Raw genomic sequence first — 22,992 nt, 5'->3', positions numbered from 1 at the left:
AACTGCACTTTTAGTCTTTTACATCTGAACTCTTCATACAAGGGTTGGCCAAAATTATTAGAATATTAGTAATTTCACCAGCTAAAAAATGGTTTTAAATCAGTGATTTCTATCTTTTGCTATGGTGTGTCAGTACGGAATATCAGTTTACATTTCCAAACATTCATTTTGCCATTAATTGTGATAATCAGGTGACATTTTGTTTGCACAACAGCCAGTGCTCCACACAGGATCTGTTCTCATCATCATCCAGAAGATCTGTGGCAACGTCTCCAAGATGCTTCAAGAGACCTACCTGCAAAGCTACAGTACTGTTCAGAGTTTTAAGTACTTGTCTAAAAATGTTGTAAAATGAGGATGCTGTCAAAAATAATGTCATTAATAGATTTACCTTATCAATTAACTTCGATTAACTAAATTAAATCAATATTTGGTGTGACCATCCTTTGCGTTTAAAGCAGCTTTTACCATAAACTAATGCACTTGCACATAGTTTTTCAGGTAGCTTTGCAGGTAGGTCTCTTGAAGCATCTTGAAGACATTGTCACAGTTCTTCTGGATTTAGTCTGTCTCAGTTTGTTCTGTTTCTTCATGTCATTCCAGACAGACTGAATGATGATGAGATCAGATTTCTGTGGAGGATTGGCTGTTGTGCAAACAAAAACCTCACTGGATTATCACAATTAATGGCAAAATGAATGTTTGGAAATGTAAACTGATATTTGCTACTGACACACTACGGCAAAAGATAACAATCACAGACTTAAAGCCATTTTTAGCTGGTGAAAATACTACTGTTGTAATAATTTTATATATAAACACCTCTGTGTTTATATATACACCCTTATTAGAGTAGAAAAAGTAAAACAAAACTTACAGGTTGTACGTCAATGAATGGCTTCCGGGATTTCCGTGGTTGTCAGTCTGAAGACATTTTCTCTTTAGAGAGGGCAGGACTTTGAAAACACTCTCCTCTTTAGCATCTAAAACATAGGAATAATATGCAAACTGTGAAACTTATCTTATAATCACACATTGAAGCACTTTCATGTGAAAGTTTCTTCATTTGTTTAAATAATGCTAATTAATTCCCACCCTCATTCAACTACTGCAGGTTAAGTATAGACGGTTTCATCGGGCGCACGCGCCTGGACCTAAGTTAACTTCTGGTCTGTGTTTGTTTATCTGTCTGGTTCGTGTCACGGGCTACAAACGCAGCTAATAATGAGTAATGAAGTTGGTCTCAGGTTATTGTGCTGTGGTATGTGTTTCCCAAACATTTATTTATTTGTGGCAACCTGCCACGATATAAAAACCGACTGATTTTCCAATTGGAAATTGGAATTAATAGACTAATTAATTAATCTGTTAATAGACTTCGTTGAATAAACGTAATACACGTTTAAAAAACAAACCCAGGCGTGGGTGTTTTTATATCACTGTATTTCTGAAGAAAGACTGTCTTTAGAAAATGTCATTTTCATTTCATCCTGCATAAGGCAGCGTTTTTAAATTAAGAGCTGCTTTGTCTATAGCCATTACCGGGGAAACCTGGTTTCTCGTGCTTAAAGCACCTCCTACTGGGAAGTAATGAGTTTGCATTTTTAATAAATCAGTCTAATTTACGCAGCCAACATATTTCGCTTGTTATTAAAAAAATAATCTACTCTAGAAGGACTTAGCTGTTGTTATTGATTCTATTTGGATGTCTACCGGAAGTTAAGTTTGGGCCACAAAAGCGCTCATGCGCAGTAACGTTTGTTTATGTTGTTGCCGTTGAAACCGTCTATAGGTATGGGGTAAGATTCAGGGATGTAGAATATGCACATGCAGAATAAGGCATCAGTATGTGCTTTATAAGTGCTAATTAACAGCCAATATACAAGCTAATAAGCAACTAGTTAACTGGTAACTAGTTAACCAGTTGATATGTGTCAAATACAGTTGCATTTTGTTTTTATATATTGACATATTATAAGATAAAGCTTACCTTAAGTCATGTCACCCAGCTCTAAATGCACCTATCCACCTCGCTGAGCATTGGCAAGAATTAGGTCTGCAATTGTAGCCCAGTCTTCAAAAATCTGCCTCTGGATTTACCTTCCTAAAGTCTTGTGAAATCTGGTAAAAATTGAAAAAGAAAGACAAATCTGGTTAAATAAGTTAAAGTTTTATACTGGTCTCCTAGTTTGTAAAGCAACACAAGCATTCACTAAAACAGAGGAAGAGGGGCACGCTTTCTCCTTTCCAAAACCATAGATATATACGTCCAAAACGCTCTGTAGCTTGCTCTCCCGTGTCTACTGCCGTTGCTGAGCAACCATGTCCTGCACTTTCCATGAAGACGCAGAAGTTTCAGCAAAAAAATCGCTTGTTCTGCTATTAAATGTATTTAAAAATGGTTATTCCTGTACAGCTATGATAAGCTGTTCCTCCAACTTGGCTGTTAACGATGAAGCTGATTGGTTCTTGTCACATGACCTGCGGTGGTGCGCGGATGCCCCTGGAAAAAACGAGCTTCTATTATGAGCGCGCATACGGCGCGTTTACATAATAAAACTAATAAAATAACGAACTTGAGCGCGCAAAAGACATGTGAACAGCCCCTAAATGACCGCATATACCAAGAGAGATAAAGTCTAACTCTACATACTATAGCTAAGACAACATTACATTTAAGTAACACATAGTAGTACATACCAGTCATATTGTGGTTTAACGTTATTAAAGTAAGGAGCAGGGCGTTTTAGCTAATGCAGATACCTGAGGGAAAAAAGCGCGAAAATGCTCAACATTCAAATGATGGATCTATCGTTGGATTCGGCACGTCCCAGACATTTACTTGTAAAAATATGCCCTTAAAAGATCAATTTTCGTACGAAATCGTCTAAATTTGACAAAACATTGCAAAGCCATACAGTACACAGACAGTAACAGAACTAACCCCCGTATTTCTGACCTACCCTTTCCATAAGACGTTAAATAAAGGCCATTTGTATACTGTAAGGTATATAAATAACACTAACGTTAAACACACACACACAACTTTTATATAACGATAAAGCGACTGTTTGAGGCAAAAATAGCAAGTTACCTCGCTAGGCTGCTGAGGTACTTAACGGTCGTCATTCACGGAATAAAATGCTAACCCCGCACAGCGACAGATCAAATATTGCATTAAACAGTGTGCTGTTAAACACAACTTATTAAAAATAAAGGTAAATATTTATATAATCATATTATTAACTTAAATTACCTTATAATCCTGCTTGCTGCGAGGTGCGTGACCGCCTGGAGACGAGACGAGTGAAGAATCCAGAAGGTTCGATGAAGTGAAAAAAATAAATAAACCGGTTGGGTCAAAATAACCCAACCCATGTGTTCATAGGGTAAAGAACCCCTTATAGTCCATTTGACCCAGCATGATCAACCCAACTGTGTGTTTACAGTACCTCAAACAACCCAACATTTTGACCCAGCACAATTAACCCAGCAATGTGTTTACAGAAATAACCCAGCACTTTTTAGAGTGTAGCTTTGAAAAGTATGATTCATTCTAGCAAATTGGTTCATACTTTCTCAGTATGCAGACTTGGAAAGTTTGATTCATTCAAGTGAATCGGTTTGTCCTAAATTGACCTTTCTCGTACAGTATGAAGCTTTGTAAAATCAGATTCATTTTAGTGAATCAGTTTGTTTTAAACAGTCCTTCTTCTCTTAGAAAGCCTGATTCATTTGTTCATTCAAATGATTATTGTAACTAAACATATTCTGAAAAGACTCAGCATTGAGCATATGAAAAATGTATAATTCATAATTAAATGTATCTTTTCAAGTTTGATGTTGTCACCATAATTAAGATTATTTATTCATTCAAAAACCCAAACTAATATAAATACAATTTATTGGAGGCACAGAATATATCCACCCTGTTTCACAAAGATACGCCCATTTGGAGTCTCTTGGCCTCGCCGCTGCCGAACAGCAAACTGGAAGCGGGCCAAATAAATATTCCATGTTAACTGCTCTGGGAAAATATCAATCCTAATAATTAAGTCTCTTGGGATTTTACACAGATGGCAGGTTCTAACAAGCTTGAGATGAATTAATAAAACTCTCGCAATAAAAGATGAGATATAATATAGCACATGGGAGACCGGGGCTAGTTGTCACACTTTTGTACTGCAGTGAATATCTCTCAGGGTGGGTTTATTTTATGAATTAGTTCATTTCTATTAAAAGATATTAAATATTTCACCATTATTGGCAAGGAGAAAAGCCACAGCTCATTACACACATGCTGAGCAAACCATGTTGTTAAACTCAAAACCTGCCATTAAATATCGCATTATAGGTTCTGTATTAATGGCTTTTTGACAACATGGTAAAAACACCATTTCAGTTTTAGTTTGTGGAAAATAATTAATAAAAATGATTGGAATTATGACTGCTTTGAACTAGATGTTTGAACCTCTTATTCAAATCCTAACAGATAGTAACCAGTCATTCCTTTGACAAAATTAGACAAGATGACTTATTTTTAAGAGTAGGATGAATATTATTAGTAGCTGTGGCAGTAATACTATTACTAAACATCATTAACAACTACAATAGCTCATGTTCTGTTTATAATCATTGAGATTTGGCTTTTTAATTTACTATAACTCCAAACTTGTCCTCGCATGTAAAAACCAATTTGAAAACAGAGCCATTTCCATTGTTGTGCTGTAAAGTCGATCCATTTTTAATGGTTAATTCCATCAACCGAAGTTGACCCACTAGCATTAACTAACATTTAAACACACAGCACACAATCTTTGTGAGTGCAGAGAAATGTAATGGTTTTGTGTTGGTTATTCTGTTAAGCCTCAGTCTAGATTTAAGGCTGAACACACAGCATTGCTCCTTCCCAATTTTTTGATCTCTTCAAATCCTTTCCCGTAATTTCTCTGCCAACTCGCACTATGGATTACGTAAAGCTGTCACCATGGTGGTACAGTGGAAAGAAGGACAGGATTTGAAAGTTTCAGCAGAAAGCCACTTAAAGTTGGAGACAATAAAAGCTTGGAGAGAAGAAGAACCTGCACATACTCATGCACTGAGAGCTTCAGGCTCTTGGGGGCAGCACGTAGCCATGAAATTCATAATACAAAACCACTTCAGTATATAGAAAAGATTATTCCAACTCTAGGATATGATTTACTTACATATTAGCACCTAAATGCTCTTAATACACAAATAAACTGCATGTAATTTATATAAATAAATAATATGAATACATTTTATATAAATGAATAATATGAATACATTTTATATATATATATATATATATATATATATATATATATATATGGGCCATTCTACAGAATTTGTGCAAACTGCTGTCCCACAACCAAAAAATGTATTTATTGGGTTCTTTCAATTGGGAGGTGGCTGTTCCAAACCCTAACTCCTAAATTTCAACTTATAAAAATGATATAATTGTATTTAATTTTTGTATTTTTGTCCATTGTTGTCTTTAAAAGTATCTTTTTGATTCTTTTAAAAAGTTCAAAAAAATATTTACTTTATATTTTCTCTGTAACTTTTTGATAAAATGTGTCCTGCATTTTTTATGTCACTACCGAAACAGTCCTTTGGCTGAGACTGATTTGAACTACAACCCTACATTTATGATCAGGAAATATTCCTGTGTCCCTCTTTCTCATAGCTACATGGTGAGTATATAGGGCCCATCATTTTGAGATGTTCAGAAGTAGGAAAAATCTGTGTGTATTTTCACAGAATGTCACTACAGAACACACAATTTTTCTATAATTAAACACTTTTTTGGAGTTATTTTGTGACATTTTTTTTATATGTGACTGTTCAGAACCGTGCTAGCTAACCATGCGCTAATGAGCATCTTTGAGCTAGCTTCAAAAGTATCTCAAATTGTCACTACCTAAACATTTGAAGTTTCGATAGTGACATCTTTGTTTTTTTTGGGGGTGTTATCCCATAAAATCGTCAATACCGAAACAGTCACGACCAAAGGTGTTATCCCAAAAAATTGTCACTAACGAAACAGTCACGACCGAAACATTTGGTGAAGTTTCTGTGGTGACTTTTCATTTTTTATTTTTTGGGTGTAATCCCATAAAATTGTCACTAACGAAACAGTCACGACCGAAACATTTGGTGAAGTTCCGGTATGACCTCTTAGTTATTTTTTTGGGTGTTATCCCATAAAATCGTCAATACAGTCACGACTGAAACATTTGGTGAAGTTTCCATAAAGACATCTTTGTTTTTTTAGGTGTTATGCCATAAAATTGTCAATACCATAACAGCCACGTCTAAAATATTTGGTGAAATTTCGGGAGTGACATTTAAATTTTTTTTGGGGTGTTATAAAATCGTCACTACCATAACAGTCACGACCGAAACATTTGGTGAAGTTCCGGTATGACCTCTTTGTTATTTTTTGGGTGCTATCCCATAAAATAGTCAATACCGAAACAGTCACGACTGAAACATTTGGTGAAGTTTCCATAGAGACATCTTTGTTTTTTTAGGTGTTATGCCATAAAATTGTCACTACCATAACAGCCACGTCCAAAATATTTGGTGAAATTTCGGGAGTGACATTTTTAATTTTTTTTGGGGTGTTATAAAATCGTCACTACCATAACAGTCACGACCGCAACATTTGGTGAAGTTCCGGTATGACCTCTTTGTTATTATTTTTGGGTGTTATCCCATAAAATCGTCAATACCGAAACAGTCACGACCGAAACATTTGGTGAAGTTCCGGTATGACCTCTTAGTTATTTTTTTGGGTGTTATCCCATAAAATCGTCAATACCGAAACAGTCACGACTGAAACATTTGGTGAAGTTTCAGTGGTGACTTTTCAATTTTAATTTTTTGGGTGTAATCCCATAAAATTGTCACTACCGAAACAATCACGACCGAAACATTTGGTGAAGTTCCGGTATGACCTCTTTGTTATTATTTTTGGGTGTTATCCCATAAAATCGTCAATACCGAAACAGTCACGACCAAAGGTGTTATCCCAAAAAATTGTCACTAACGAAACAGTCACGACCGAAACATTTGGTGAAGTTTCTGTGGTGACTTTTCATTTTTTATTTTTTGGGTGTTATCCCATAAAATCGTCAATACCGAAACAGTCACGACTGAAACATTTGGTGAAGTTTCCATAAAGACATCTTTGTTTTTTTAGGTGTTACGCCGTAAAATTGTCAATACCATAACAGCCACGTCTAAAATATTTGGTGAAATTTCGGGAGTGACATTTTAATTTTTTTTGGGGTGTTATAAAATCGTCACTACCATAACAGTCACGACCGAAACATTTGGTGAAGTTCCGGTATGACCTCTTTGTTATTTTTTGGGTGCTATCCCATAAAATCGTCAATACCGAAACAGTCACGACTGAAACATTTGGTGAAGTTTCCATAGAGACATCTTTGTTTTTTTAGGTGTTATGCCATAAAATTGTCACTACCATAACAGCCACGTCCAAAATATTTGGTGAAATTTCGGGAGTGACATTTTTAATTTTTTTTGGGGTGTTATAAAATCGTCACTACCATAACAGTCACGACCGCAACATTTGGTGAAGTTCCGGTATGACCTCTTTGTTATTATTTTTGGGTGTTATCCCATAAAATCGTCAATACCGAAACAGTCACGACCGAAACATTTGGTGAAGTTCCGGTATGACCTCTTAGTTATTTTTTTGGGTGTTATCCCATAAAATCGTCAATACCGAAACAGTCACGACTGAAACATTTGGTGAAGTTTCAGTGGTGACTTTTCAATTTTAATTTTTTGGGTGTAATCCCATAAAATTGTCACTACCGAAACAGTCACGGCCAAAATATTTGGTGAAGTTTCCATAGAGACATCTTTGTTTTTTTTAGGTGTTATGCCATAAAATTGTCACTACCATAACAGCCACGTCCAAAATATTTGGGGAAATTTCGGGAGTGACATTTTTTTATTTTTTTTGGGGTGTTATAAAATTGTTACTACCATAACAGTCACGGCCGAAACATTTGGTGAAGTTCCGGTAGTGACCTTTGATATTTTTTTTTGGGTGTTATCCCATAAAATTATCACTACCGAAACAGCCACGACCGAAGGTGTTATCAATTCACACACACAATTGCTCTCTCACTATGACTTTATATATATATATATATATATATATATGTAATCTTTACAGTGCTACTTTATCTGTATCTGATTAAGAACAAACAGAAATATGAGAAATATAACAACCCAAAGACAAAATAACTAATAAAAGCAAAAGCCATGTAGGCAGCGATGTGTCATATGCCATAGCTGTGCACAAGGTGTTCGAGTCTCAGCTCAAGGTTTAGGCGTATTTGTCGACTAGTCGACGTCGACTCGACTTTTATCACATAAATGCTGACTTAAAAAAAATCTGAAGCCGTTCAACCCCTACTACTGAAACAGTCACGAGCAAAACTTTTGGTGAGGTTCCGGTAGTGATCTCTTTGTTAATTTTTTGGGTGTTATCCCATAAAATTATCACTACCGAAACAGTCACGAGCAAAACATTTAGTGAAGTTTCAGTAGTGACATCTTTGTTTTTTGGGGAAGATGTTATCCCATAAAATCGCCATTACCGAAACAATCACGGCTGAAACAGTTGATGATGGTGTTATCCTGTAAAATTGTCACTACTGAAACAGTTATGACTGAAACATTTGGTGAAGTTTTTTTTTTTTTTAGTTTTTAGTTTTTTTTTAGCATTTTTGTTTTAGTTTTTTTTTTTTTCTTGTTTTCCCATAAAATTGGTCACTACTCACACGACTCAGTCACAAACAAAACATGTCATTATTGTTTCGGTAGTGACAAAAGGGAACACAGTCCTCATATCTGGGGGAAATAAACAAAATGTTAGTACAGTTATGCAATTGTTTTGTATTTTAGTATGCTTTAGTAGTGTTTTAGTTTGCAAGGTAAAATTCTGTAATGTGGTCGCTACCATAGCATGTCTTTACCCAAAATGTGCTGTCACGACCAAAACATGGGATGTTTTATCAAAAATATACTGAATGATCAACTAATATGAAATGATATTTTAGGTTCAATGGATATTCAAACTAATGAATCCTTAAGTTTGAAATCAGTATGATCAACTTTTTGCCTTTTACGAAGAAAAATTGGATTCAAAATACAACAAATCTCATAAATTACACTTGAAATATTGTTATAAATATAATTGTTATTAATTTACCTCTGAAAAAAAAAATAATAAACTACCAAAAAATATATTTACATGTTATATGTAGATGTAAGCAAAATCCTAACAGGTTAATATAACCATTCTAATTAAAATAATTATTACTATGTTTTGGTAGTGACAAATTTGTGGAGAGCACAAATATTCCAAAACTTTCTGAAAATACAATATGAGAATTAACCGCACAGTTACTACAGTAGAAATGTGTAGCTTGGATATTATACAATTTGCATATACATATTTTTTGGAAAAAGATTTTTTAAAGACATTTCCAACTCTGACTTTAGACCAGTTCTGTAGAATGGCCCATATAGTATCTCATGGCCTGAAATTAACGAGGGCTTGTGGCAAAAATTCACAATTAAACTATATATCACGGCTGTCGCGATTAAAGTCAAATGTGAAAATATATGAAATTCACAGAATTACATTTAGATTTGTTCACACTGCACCAGATTGCTTTTCCAGGCTGTTTTGTGCAGAGTTGAACCTTACAACCAATCAAATGCGAACTATGTTGAACTTTGGAATGTTGAAATTAGTCAGAGCTGTTGATGAGTGTGCACGCTATAAAAATGATAAAAATTGCCCTCATAAATGTCAAATATCAGGAAGTTAATTTCTGACCCTGCTGTATATATAATTAAAAATGTAAATACAATTATAAATGTGTTGCACTAATGTGTTGCATGAAGAAGAAAACACAAATGTGAGTTTGTGCATATTTTACTCAGTACTCTGAGTTATTTTTTTCTTTTCTTACAGAGGCATAGTTTGAAAAAGTCGGATATTTAATGTAAAAGCAACCTCACACATTTTCCCATACAGCAAAAACCAATAAAGCAAATCAAAAGTTCTTAGAAAAATGTCTTCGTTCTAGTTGATGTTATAAAGAGTGAAATAAAGTATGAACACTGGAAACATGTTTTTTTCGTAAAAACGTACATTGAAGATTACGCTTCTCCAGAGCTTCAATGTGTGGTCGTTATGTTCTGTTGCAAACACAAAGGCAATAATGGTGATTGTTGTTCTGATCTTCTCATGAACAAACGATCCTATCTGTTCACAAGCTTCGAAAAAGCACTAATAGTAATGTATTGTGTTCGTCCATCAGATTTTACCAAATAAATTAGTATTAATGACAAGTATCCGTCGGGACGTACTTAGTAGAGAGAGGCTAAAATGGAATCGCACACATGTAGCATAAAACAGAGCAATAAAGAATTCAAATTCAATTAAATAAACAGCTTACTAAATGCTGAAATATACACATTATATACATTCCCTGGGTTGGGACAAAACAAACAAACAAACAAATATTTTCTTCACTAAGAGGACCTAAAAATATGGGACACTCGAAATAGATATTTTAACATTTGTTTTCTCATATATATATATATATGGGATCCTATAGTTGAACAATATTTCACCAATAATCACTTTAGCAAAGTAATATACAGCAATATTAACAAGGGTCGGTCAGCGAATCCAAATGAAACAATGGCAAACTTCCATTCAGACGTCGAACAAATGGCCGCTCAGATCAATTCACAAAGCGAGAACAAAAATTCATTCACTCCAGTGATAAAAGACAAATTCAATTAGGCTCTTCTTTTCATCCTGAGACTGTCTAAACCAATGACATTTTACAATGACTTTGTGCTTACGTTTGATACATTTTCAGGGTTGAAACAAACGCTCGTGGGGGGGGGGGGGGATATTAACAGTGCAAGAATATACAGACAGGTATGATGGAAATAGAAAATAATCTTGCTTCTAATGGTTACACACCAATTCTCATTTGTGCTTCATCGAGTTCCTGCCATTTTCAATCTGCCGGCTTGTTTCAGGGTGTCCGTACGTTACATAATTGTCCGCACATTCTTTATTACAGGGCGTACTTCAGAAAAAATAAACCAAACACCCACTTTCACAATGGAAAACAACAGACACGCACAGAAAAACAAAGACAGTACATGATATTTACATTATACATCTCACGTATTCTTGTCTTAAAGCGTAATTATTGGCAAAGCCAAGGTTTTCCGACTTGAGATGAACCACATTTCTTGCCGCTCCCTGGTAATATCTGTAAAAAGGTATATAACAGGCACAGTGAGGGTGGTTGAGAAATCAGTATTCACTGGGAAATTAAATGAATAAACACAGCAACAAACATGACAAGCACATGTCTGTATATTTTGGCACTTGGCAAATCAAACGGGGTCATTTTGGAAGGGTGGGATAGGGTTTTTTGGCCTAAATGGACCTGGTGTTACAGTTACAAACTCAACTGAATTTTGTGTGTTTTTTTTTTTTTTTTTTTTGGTCGATTAGGATTGGTTTAATGAAAGGCAACATTCTTTTGCAGCAGGTGGCGTGTCGAATTTGGCCATAAAGAGGTTCGGGACTCGCGACTGGAGTCGAGGAGACAAAGAGAGAGAAAAGCCAGACCAGACTAGTGCTGTGAGGGAGCGGAGCGCTATAACGCCTCCTCTGCTGGCTCGCAGTGTTGCCGTGAAAATACTGAACAGAAAAAACAGAGGTGCTAAATGAAGTACTCTTTCTTTTCCTCTGCATGTGCGTGGTTCCCCTCCGCATTGATGATGGCAGTGTCTGCGTCAGGGGCGTCCTCCGCTCCTTTGGCCTCATTGGTTAAGTATGTCCCTGTCCACACAGTCCCACATAGGTCACATAGACACATAAGGTACAACAGTGGACATGTTGAAGCATTTTGCACACTATAGGTGAGGGGGCGAGAGAGAGAGGGGAGGGAAGCCGTACCTTTGTGCCTGGCCAGATATCGGCCCAGGACGATGATGAAGCACAGAGTGATGAAGACCACCACGGCCACCACTCCGCCGATGAGCGCGTGGTCGGGGCCCGGCTGCGTCAGAGCGTTGGGATCTGGAGGAGGAGATGGAGACGGAGAACACGGCGTGAGAAGAGCAGCGGAACAGCCGCTATAATTAGCCAATTATGGGTCGGTGTGTTAATATAAGACGCACAGACTCATTACTTCCCACAGTTCGCTAAATACAGTGGTAAGCGTCTCAGCTGGAGCAGGCAGTCATTTCATTTCGCAGTTGATACCATTCATCGCTTCGCTGAGAAACGCCGCCGTTTTGCTGGTTTGAAACTATTTCGATGTTTTACAACATTGAAATCGTGCTCTAGGCCACGCTGTTTGTGCTACATAAATAATATTTGTGAAATCATGCAGATTGCTGTGAAAAGGTTAGTGATCAGATTTAGGATTTTCGTCTGAAAGACAATGACATATCGAGTCCAGGATATCATAAAACAGGTTTTCGCCAATGGCGTGCAGTGGTGCTCTGAAATGAAGGGGCAAAATCCTCACTTTTTTTTTTATTTTTATTAAATTAAAATAATGTCCCACATTACTTACACTATCAGAAAAAAGAAGAAGAAAACAATTCTATATTATTTTTTACTATAATATTATTATTATATTATTATTCTTGATGAATCTCATCAAGTTGGAGTTTTTAAGGATTTTGCATTTATTCCAAAAATAACAGCTATTAGTTAACTTTAACTATTTTTGAAATTTTGGGTTCTTCAGTCATCAAACTCGATACAGTTGAGGTCAAAAGTTTTCATACACCTTGCAGAATCTGCTGAATGTTAATTATTGTACCAAAATAAGAGATATCATACAAAATGCATGTTATTTTTTATTTAGTCCTGACCTGAATAAGATATTTCACATAAAAGGTGTTTACATATAAGAAAATGTTGTTGAAAATAGAGAAAAAAAAGTTTTTTTGTTTGTTTGTTTGTTTGTTTAGTGATAGTTCACTAGTCCCTTGTTTGTCCTGAACAGTTAAACGGCCCCTGTTTTACAGAAAAATCCTTCAGGTCCCACAAATTCTTTCGCTTTGCAGCATTTTTCACACTGAGGGGTGAAAACTTTTGAATTTGAAGAGCAGGGTAAATTTAACTTATTTTGCCTGCTGGGAAACATGTAAGTATCTTCTTTAGCTTCTGAAGAGCAGTACTAAATAAATAAACTAAATAAAAATGATATTTAGGCAAAATATAAAAAGACACATCTGTTAAAAAGTTTACACCCCTGGCTCTTAATGCATTGTGTTTTCGTTCTGGAGCATCAGTGAGCGTTTGAACCTTCTGTAATAGTTGCATATGAGTCCCTCAGTTGTCCCCAGTGTGAAAAGATGGATCTCACAATCATACAGTCATTGTTGGAAAGGGTTCAAATGCACAAAAATGCTGGAAAACCAAAGAATTTGTGCGACCTGAAGGATTTTTCTGAAGAACAGCGGGCAGTTTAACTGTTCAGGACAAACAAGGGACTCATGAACAACTATCACTAAACAAAAAACACAGTATTAAAAATCAAGCGTATATAAACTTTTGAACTCAACTACATATTTGCTCTTGTGGACTATATATATAAACATCTTTTAAGTGAAATATCTTATTCAGGTCAGTAAATAAAAAATAACATGCACTTTGCATGATCCCTTTTATTTTGGTAAAATAATTAACATTTAGCAGTTACTGCAAAGTGTATGTAATCTTTTGACCTCAACTGTAAATATTGGTCACAGACAGAGTTTTACTTTAAATTTCTCCAAGCTGATTACCCACTAAAAACTTCCACAGATGTTTTCATGCCATTTTAAGTCTTATTTTGACGTAAAAAAGCAAGTACTGCTCACTGCAGAGCCAAATGGCCTCCAGCTCCACCTCTCTTGATGTCCAGCTCCACCTCTGAGTGAACAAATGGGTGGAGTTAAGGTTAGGGATAGGGTAAGGGGTAGGGTTAGGGTGTGGTTAGGTGTCTAAAGTGTATGAGTTGTTTACTTTTTAAAATTAGTATTCCTATTAACACCACTATATTGTTCATTGCAACGCTATCTCATGACCAATTCGTATGTATTTTGTACATTTTCTGTGAGGGGTAGGTTTAGCGGTGAAAATTTCATATGAATTTGTAAGTTGCCGTGAGATTGAGTTCATTCAGACTGATTCACAAATGCAGTACACGCTCGAACACAAGAGGCGGGATTTATCACATGAACTAATCACATCCGATCATAACCAGTCATATCCAATCATATCCTGATGGAGGCATTGCCTCCTCTCACGTGACTTCCCTCAATTTATTCTCAATTACTCCCCACCAAACTCACAGCACACTTTAGGGAATCTGTTAAAATTCAATGGGCTCAGGGGGACGGACCCCTGCTGTGCCATTGTTCGGCGTGATTTATTTAAGTGATTTATACACTTTTTAATGTTATATTTTGTAATATTGGCTTTGTTTTATTTTTGTACTACAATTTTTTTTTCTCAACCAATATTTTTAGGAGGCACTGCCTCTTTTGCCTCCTCAGAGGAAACGCCCCTGGTTTCCGCCCACAATTAATTTTTTTTTATTATTATGCAGACTGCGGTATATTGGATTTAAAATTCTGTCTGGAAAGACCAAGATGCAATATGCATTCCAAAATGCTTATTAAAAACTCGTTTGTGGTGGATAAACATATTATCCTGTAAAAAATGAGTGAATTTTTAATAAAAAATAATTTCTATGCCCAGTTTACACCTGGTATCAAGATGCATTTTGGATGATCAGATCACAAGGATATTCCCGTTTACCTGGTGTTTGAATTTGTCTAATTTGTCCACTTTCAACCACTTTCATGATGTCTGTGTGGGAAGAGTTTAGGTGGGTGCACGTATAAGCCTTTTCTGATCTTTCGATGTAATATTGCAAAATAAGCTTGCACAATTTACATAAGAACACTAAAGGAGCAATGGAAAAATGATATGCAGAGCAGCAGCTTTCGTTTAAGCTCTGATAGTCACAAAACTACGCCGAATGCTGTAGGTTTGTGTTAAAATCATGACTGGTAAGAGAACATTGTGCTCTTTACATTTTTACCATCAAACCAAACTTATGTAAGTTTAAAACCCATCTGGCCAGCACACTTCAATAATACATCCAGTGATGTTTAAGAATTAGTTCATTAGGCAGAGAGCTGACAGTCTTAAGTGGCTGTTCGAATGCATTCAACCACATGAGTGTTTACACAATGAAAGCAATATGGTCAAATGCAAATCAAATGGGTCGAATAGGTTACACCTGTATTTAGTATTGTGCACTTGTGATTAGATTAACAAAAATGCACCTTAAAGGGTTACTTCATACCAAAATGAAAATGTTGTCATTTATCACTTAACCCCAATTTAAGATATTTTGGATGAAAACTGGGAGCTTTGTGTCTGTCCCACTGACTGCCAAGTAAATACCAATGTCAAGGCCCAGAAAAGTATGAAAGATGCCATCAAAATAGTCCATATGCCATCAGTGGTTCAACCATAATTTTACGAAGCTACGAGAATACTTTATGTACACAAAGAGAGCAAAAGTAACAACTTTATTTAAACATTTGTCTCCTCCGCGTCACCAGCCGCAACACACAGTTACATTTCTACATTTATTTACACTTTGATTCAAATGAAAACAGCGTATCTGCGTTACGCAGCTGACAGAGAAAAGTGTACGCTGTTTGCATCCAGTACGGTGACGCGGAGGAGACGAATTGTTGAATAAAGTTGTTATTTTTGCTTTCTTTGCGTACAAAAAGTTTTCTCATAGCTTCGTAAAAATATACTATGGTTGAACACGAACAAACCATTTACGGGTTTCGAACAGCATGGGGGTAAGTGATTAATGACAACATTTTCATTTTAGGGTGGAGTAACTCTTTAATACTGGGTGTAAACAGGGCCGTAGATGCGCATCTAAAAGTCATGTGACTAAATAAGCCAACTACAACTGCATACAAACTCATAAGACATGGTAAAATTGTAACATATTGACAACTTATGTTTTTTGTGCAACCTAATGTCATGACGAAATCATACCTGTGGAAACTTTTTCAAATTCATGCAAAATACGTACACTGTGTACGTTTCGTGACATATTTGATGTGAACGATGACGAAAATGATTACAAGTGCTCGCTGTTTTACCATCTCTAGTGTTTATTTCTCTTGAAAACTGCAGTGATATGTACTTATTGGATGTATTTTGCATCTTGCAAAAAAGTTCCCTTAGGTACGTTTTCGTCATGAGAATCAGGTAGTTTGTTTCTGTATTGACTCAAATTGTACAATTGATTTCCTAAGTGAAAACACTGAATCATTTGCAAATTTGCGTGTCATTTACACTAATCAGTCGTTTTCGACCCTAGAAAATGGAGACTTTTGAAAATGCTGCAGACCCCGTTTTAGTTTGAAAACTCTGGAGCTGTGTTTCAGTGTAAACAAACCAAAACGTTGGCGTAGCAAACAATAACATCATGCTCGTTCCCTGCTGAAAAAAAAACAGCTAAAACCAGTCTAGGCTGGTTGGCTGGTCTTAGCTGGAAGTAGTTGGTTTTAGCTGCTCAAAAGTGGCCAAAACCCCTCTAAAACCAGCCTGCTGACCAGCTATGACCAGCTAAAACCAGCCTGGTTGACCACCTAAAACCAGCCAACCGGCCTAGGCTAGTTTTATCTGTTTTTTTCAGCAGGGTTATTGTACCCATAGATATGTATAAGTAGATGCCCCATTCGACCGATCAATGCCCATCCTCCATCTAAACAAAAGGGAATCTACCTATACATATCTATTGTTGTAGCTGCATAATTGGTCATCCCTGGTGAAAAAAAAAAAACAGCAAAAAACAAGCCTAGGCTGGTTGGCTGGTTTTAGCTGGACATAGCTGGTCAGCAGGCTGGTTTAGACGGGTTTTGCCCACTTTCCTCAGCCTGACCAGGCTGGGAGAACATCAGCTACAACTATGCTGGCCAGGCTGGGAAACCAGCTAAAACCAGCTACTTCCATCTTAAACCAGCTAAGACCAGCCAACTAGCCTAGGCTAGTTTTAGCTGTTTTTTTCAGCAGGGTTATTGTACACATAGACATGTATAAGTAGATGCCCCATTCGACCGACCAAAGCCCATCCTACATCTAAACAAAAGGAATCTACCTATACATTAGGGGCAGCCGTGGCCTAATGGTTAGAGAGTCGGACTTGTAACCCAAAGGTTGCAGGTTCGAGTCTCAGGTCCAGCAGGGATTGTAGGTGGGAAGAGTGAGCGCTCTCTCCACCCTCAATACCACTCAGTCCCTTGAGCAAGGCACCGAACCCCCAACTGCTCCATGGCTGCCCACTGCTCCGGGTGTGTGTGTGTTCACTACTGTGTGTGCACTTGGATGGGTTAAATGCAGAGCACAAATTCCTAGTATGGGTCACCATACTTGGCCTCATGTCACCTCCTTTCCTTTCCTTTTCTTTCCTTACATATCTATTGTTGTAGCTGCATAATTGGTCATCCCTGGTGAAAAAAAAAACAAAACAAAAAAAAAAAAAAACAGCAAAAACCAGCCTAGACTGGTTTTGCCCACTGGGAGAACATCAGCTACAACTATGCTGGCCAGGCTTGGAAACCAGCTAAAACCAGCTACTTCCATCTTAAACCAGCTAGGCTGCTTTTAGCTGTTGTTTTTCAGCAGCAGCAACGAAAAATCACTAGTGTAAACAGGGCCTTGGATGGAAAGCTAGAGACTAGTAAGTTACCCACTAGCAACCAACCACAAGACTCTAAAAAATCCCCTTAACAACCCTCTTACCACGCAGACCTTGTATGGAAAAGCCCCTTTAACATTTTATTCTGAAAATATATAAATGTAGCTTTAAACACAAGATAGGTTTAAAAACGTGTTTTTTTTAAATACATTTAAAACATATTTCAGGTTATAGGTTAAAGAATTTAGTACTTTATGGTTTTACTGCTACTACTTCATTTCTTTTGTTGACCTGTAATGCCATTAGCGGTGCTAAAACCATTTTTCTAATCTTCTGAATCATAAGCTTTGGACAAGCTTTAATAAATGAACGCCACTGAAAAATCTTTTAGGATGCGTTTTCTGTAGTAACCGAATGTTCAGTGAATATTGTGTTAAGCATTCCATTTATATATGCGTGTGTGTGCGTGTGTGTGTTTAATACTACTGTCATATGACATCTGCATGCAGTCATATCGAGGAATTGCAAACTGGTGTTTATGCCATGCCAGATCACAGAAACATCCCCAGTAAGTCGTGCTGCTTTGAGTTTTAGAGCCCAAGCAACATCAATTCAAAGTCAATGTTCTATACTGATTTTCAATAGGCAGCAGGAGGGAGGGGGATTTATCATTACAAACGAATGCTGAACAGCTACCAAAGACCTGTCATATCTCACACAGCCCTGCAAGGACCAAAGTGACTCAATCCTTGCCGATATACAACAAGTTTAAAAACGGCAGGGGTTGCGGCAGACTGATTTGTCTCCTGGGTTTAACTTTGAGTGAGCAAGCGCAGGCTAGGGCGAATTCGGTCGCCTCTGAACTACTGAATAAATCGCCACCTGGAGTCGTGAATCTTAAGCCCTCACTGCGGATAGCGTAGTATGCTAGAGAGATAGAGTAGTATGTGCTGCCACTACCTGCCACAAATGTGTAGAAGGATTAGTTAACCCCTAAAATTCTCATTCTTTCTTCCATGAAACATAAAAGGTGAATATATTTGCCACTATTTTCCATAAGGAAATAAAGACTGGGAACACACATTCTGCTGCAATTCACGGAAAATTTGGTCCTCTGCATGCTGTTCATCAGTGAGTTAAATAAGATCAGTAAGATTAGTAAGATGTATAGAAGACAATGCTGTCAAAATGATTTCTATTCACACAGATGAGCATAATGTGTATGCGATTGACATCACTGTTTTCATGAATTGTTTTCATGCATTTTAAAGGGTTGTACTGATACGATAATGCTCCATTTTCCCTGCTGAAATAAACAGCATATGCTGGTTAGGTATGTTTTGGTGCTGGAATGCTGGTCTTAGCTGGTTTATGCTGGTCCATTGCTGGTTAATGCTGGTACTTTGCTGGTTTAGGTTTAGCATTAAACAGCAAAGGAACAGCATAAACCAGCAAAGGACCAGCATAAACCAGCTAAAACAAGCATCCCAGCACCAAAACATACCTAACCAGCAAATACTGTTTTTTTCAGCAGGGTTCAAAAACTTGTACCCTTAAACTCATTTTAAAAAGATCCATCTTTACATGATTTGTTCACAATACTTATTTCAAGAAGACTTTCAGTGATCAACAACGTAAATTTTGGCTTGTTTCTCTACCTTAATGATACTTTGAAGGGGATTTTGTAGGGCTCTGATAAGCTCTGGACATTTTTACTTGTTATGGATAAGTCCAAGAGCTGAAGAAATTGTGACAAGAGCAAGTCAATGTTAATAGCGAATTGCTAATAGGCTAACTTTGCATGTTCTGCATGTCTCTGTTTAAATAAATGGTGTGGTTTTGTCTAATACACAAACTCAAATACACATGATGTTCGCGGTGATTTCAGCATCTGTGTCTCAATATATAAGGACAGGAACACGTGTACTTCATCTCCAGAGTCAATTCATAAGCTTTACTCCATTTCATTTGGGAAAACTACCGTCAAATACACACTGAAACTCAAAGTAACTGAGCTTCATAGCAACTAATCAAAATAAAAGTCTGGTTTAACTTGAAGAAATTATGACAGAAATATACTATTACAGCTGAAGTCGAAAGTTTACATACACCTTTCAGAATCTGCAAAATGTTAGTTATTTGACCAAAATAAGAGGGATCATACAAAACGCATGTTAGTTTTTATTTAGTACTGACCTGAATAAGATACTTCACATAAAAGACTTTACATATAGACCACAAGAGAAAATAATAGTTGAATTTATAAAAATGACCCTGTTCAAAAGTTTACATACGATTGATCCTTAAAACTGTGTTGTTACCCGAATTATCCACAGCTATGTTTTTTTGTTTTTGTTTAGTGATAGTTGTGCATGAGTCCCTTGTTTGTCCTGAACAGTTAAACTGTCCGTTGTTCTTCAGAAAAATCCTTCAGGTCCCACAAATTCTTTGGTTTTTCAGCATTTTTGTGTATTTGAACCCTTTCCAACAATACAGTATGATTTCGAGATCTTTTGACACTGAGGACAACTGAGAGACTCATATGCAACTATTACAGAAAGTTCAAACGCTCGCTGATGCTTCAGAAGAATAAACAATGCATTTAGAGCAGGGGGTAAAAACTTTTGAACAGAATGAAAATGTGTAAATTTTTCTTATATTGCCTAAATATCATATTTCTTTTCATTTAGTACTGCCCCTCAGAAGCGACAGAAGATAGATACATGTTTCCCAGAAGACAAAATAAGTTGAATTTACCCTGATCTTCAAATTCAAAAAGTTTTCACTCCTGGCTCTTAATGCATTGTGTTTCCTTCTGGAGCATCAGTGAGCGTTTGAACCTTCAGTAATAGCTGCATATGAGTGCCTCAGTTGTCCTCAGTGTGAAAAGATGGATTTCAAAATCATAAAGTCATTGTTGGAATACGTTCAAATACGCAAAAATGCTGAAAAACCAAAGAATTTGTGGGACCTGAAGGATTTTTTTTTTGAAGAACAGTGGGCAGTTTAAATGTTCAGGACAAACAAGGGACTCATGAACAACTATCACTAAACAAAAACAGATTCAGGTGACAACACGGTTTTAAGAAGAGTTTTTATAAATTCAGCTATTATTTTCTTATGTGAACTTTCATGTGAAATATCTTATTCAGATCAGTGCTAAATCAAAAATAACATGCATTTTGTATGATCCCTCTAAATTTGGTCAAATATTTAAGATTTTGGAGATTCTGCAAGGTGTATGTAAACCTTTAAACCTCTACTGTATATACTATAATTCTTAAGTAATAATAATAATAATTTTGAGGACTATCAGGTATTTCTTATTAATTTATACAGTTGTACAGTGCTCTTGTGCAGCATTTGATAAAAACTAAAATTTCAGTGTTTTGTTGTGAATTATTGATTACGTTTTAAAAGATTGATTAAACTGCTAAAGTTTTATAAACTATTTTAATTAGACACCATTTTTAATGATACATTTGTATTGAATCATAAAAAATTATTAAAATTAAATTATTAAAATTACCTGTATTAAAAGGTAGCTCTGTGGAGTTTACCTGTGTACAGGCAAATCATTTTTACATTCATTCTCATGTAGAAATGTATCCCTATTAATAGTGAACAAATATTGTGATAAATATCAATATTGTATGATACTGATAATTTTGTGTCATTTTTGAAGCTTAAACGCTTCAGTCCTCATTCAGAAATTCACCTTTTGTGTTCCACAGAAGGAAGAAAGCCATACATGCTTGGGACAACATAGCGGTGGACGGGATTTTCATTTTTGGATCAACAATCTCTTTAACCTCGTTTGAAAGGCACAGGACAAAATGTTTTTTTGTTAAACCTGGAGCGATCGTGTCCTGACACAGCACCTTTGGCCCTACGTTGGGTGCCATTTGAGTGCTTCTGCAAGGGTGTAAACTTTAACTATGTGTCTTTATTGCTCTTCGAACTTGCTCTCATTAGCTCATAGTGATGAATGGCTCTCGCTTCTGCTGCACTTGGCAAAGTGACCCTGGGAGATGTGGAGAACAGGGACTTCTGCAGACCCATTTCTAACACATAAATGAACCCATTTAGTTCAATTAACATTGTGCTTTGTTTTGAGGCAAAATAAAAGCCATGTGGAAATTAAGTTCAAAGAATGGTACACTGTATGGGAGACTGTTAAGAATGGAGTGGACTAGTCTTGATTTGGGATTTGATATACTGAGGACGGCTGATTTAACTTGAGATGTTATTTAAAACATAAGTTTTAAAAGATATTTGACTCAACTACGAATACAGAAGTTGAGACAGCTCAAAATGCCTTGCACCTGGTTGCTTTGTCTGTTTAAGTTAACTCATCTAATTTTTTAATAGTTTAGTGCCACTTGAGTTGTGGTACCCTAATGAACACGGACATGGGCTACAAAATGGGCCTTTGCTTCCAAAAATAATAGCAGGTCTAAAAACAGCAAAGCCATTATTGCTGCAGATGTCTTTTATTTTCTCATGAATATGCAGTTTGATAATATACAGTACTTCAATTTATGAACTGCATTAAGTGCTTCCAGCTCTAACCGAATGAGCTGTGTAGCAGTTACATGATTTCGAGCTGCTCTTCCAATCTCATTTTTCTCATTTAAATGAGCCCCAGGAATTATATATATTTACAATTTGCAAAAGTTTCTTTCTTTTTCTCATTTGCTGTTGGTTAGACATGAGTTTTGCATTCCCCTTGATAATAAGGATATTGCCTGTTTATTATAGCATCTTGTGAATGAACATTTTTTTAAGCAGGGGGAAGAATAATGATGTTTGTCTTGTTGTGCAGCACCTCGTCTTTGATTAAAAGCAGGATTCACATTTTTAGCTTGCGTGCTACTGTAATGTCTTCACCATTTAATATTGATTTTTATGATTTTATATGGGAACACACTGCATTTGACCTTGGTTGTGTCAAGTTAGAAAATAAATGACTTTGTTTATTTCAAGAGTTTCCCTTGCTGAGAAAGAGAGCCTGATGTTTTGCTAAGCCCCAGTGGATAGCAACTGTTGCTATTCAACATATTATCATAATTTTGCTTGATTTTAAAATAGATCTAAAGTCTAAATGACACAAAATATACAGTAAAATAAGTTTTTTATT

The 22,992-nt window shown here is 36.3% G+C and overlaps 1 long non-coding RNA gene across 1 annotated transcript; it reads right to left on the bottom strand.

Moving 5' to 3' along the window:
- Nucleotides 1-9,993: 9,993 nt before the first annotated feature.
- LOC141285416 (uncharacterized) lies at nt 9,994-12,194 on the bottom strand. Its single transcript, XR_012338602.1, has 3 exons — nt 12,068-12,194; nt 11,845-11,950; nt 9,994-11,372 (listed from the first exon to the last, which is right to left on the bottom strand). It is a non-coding gene; the product is annotated as an uncharacterized lncRNA (long non-coding RNA).
- Nucleotides 12,195-22,992: the final 10,798 nt, after the last annotated feature.

Source organism: Garra rufa, chromosome 14, assembly GCF_049309525.1.
Source record: "Garra rufa chromosome 14, GarRuf1.0, whole genome shotgun sequence".
In the NCBI taxonomy this organism is placed as follows: domain Eukaryota; kingdom Metazoa; phylum Chordata; class Actinopteri; order Cypriniformes; family Cyprinidae; genus Garra; species Garra rufa.
This window is presented reverse-complemented; position numbering and strand designations above follow the sequence as displayed.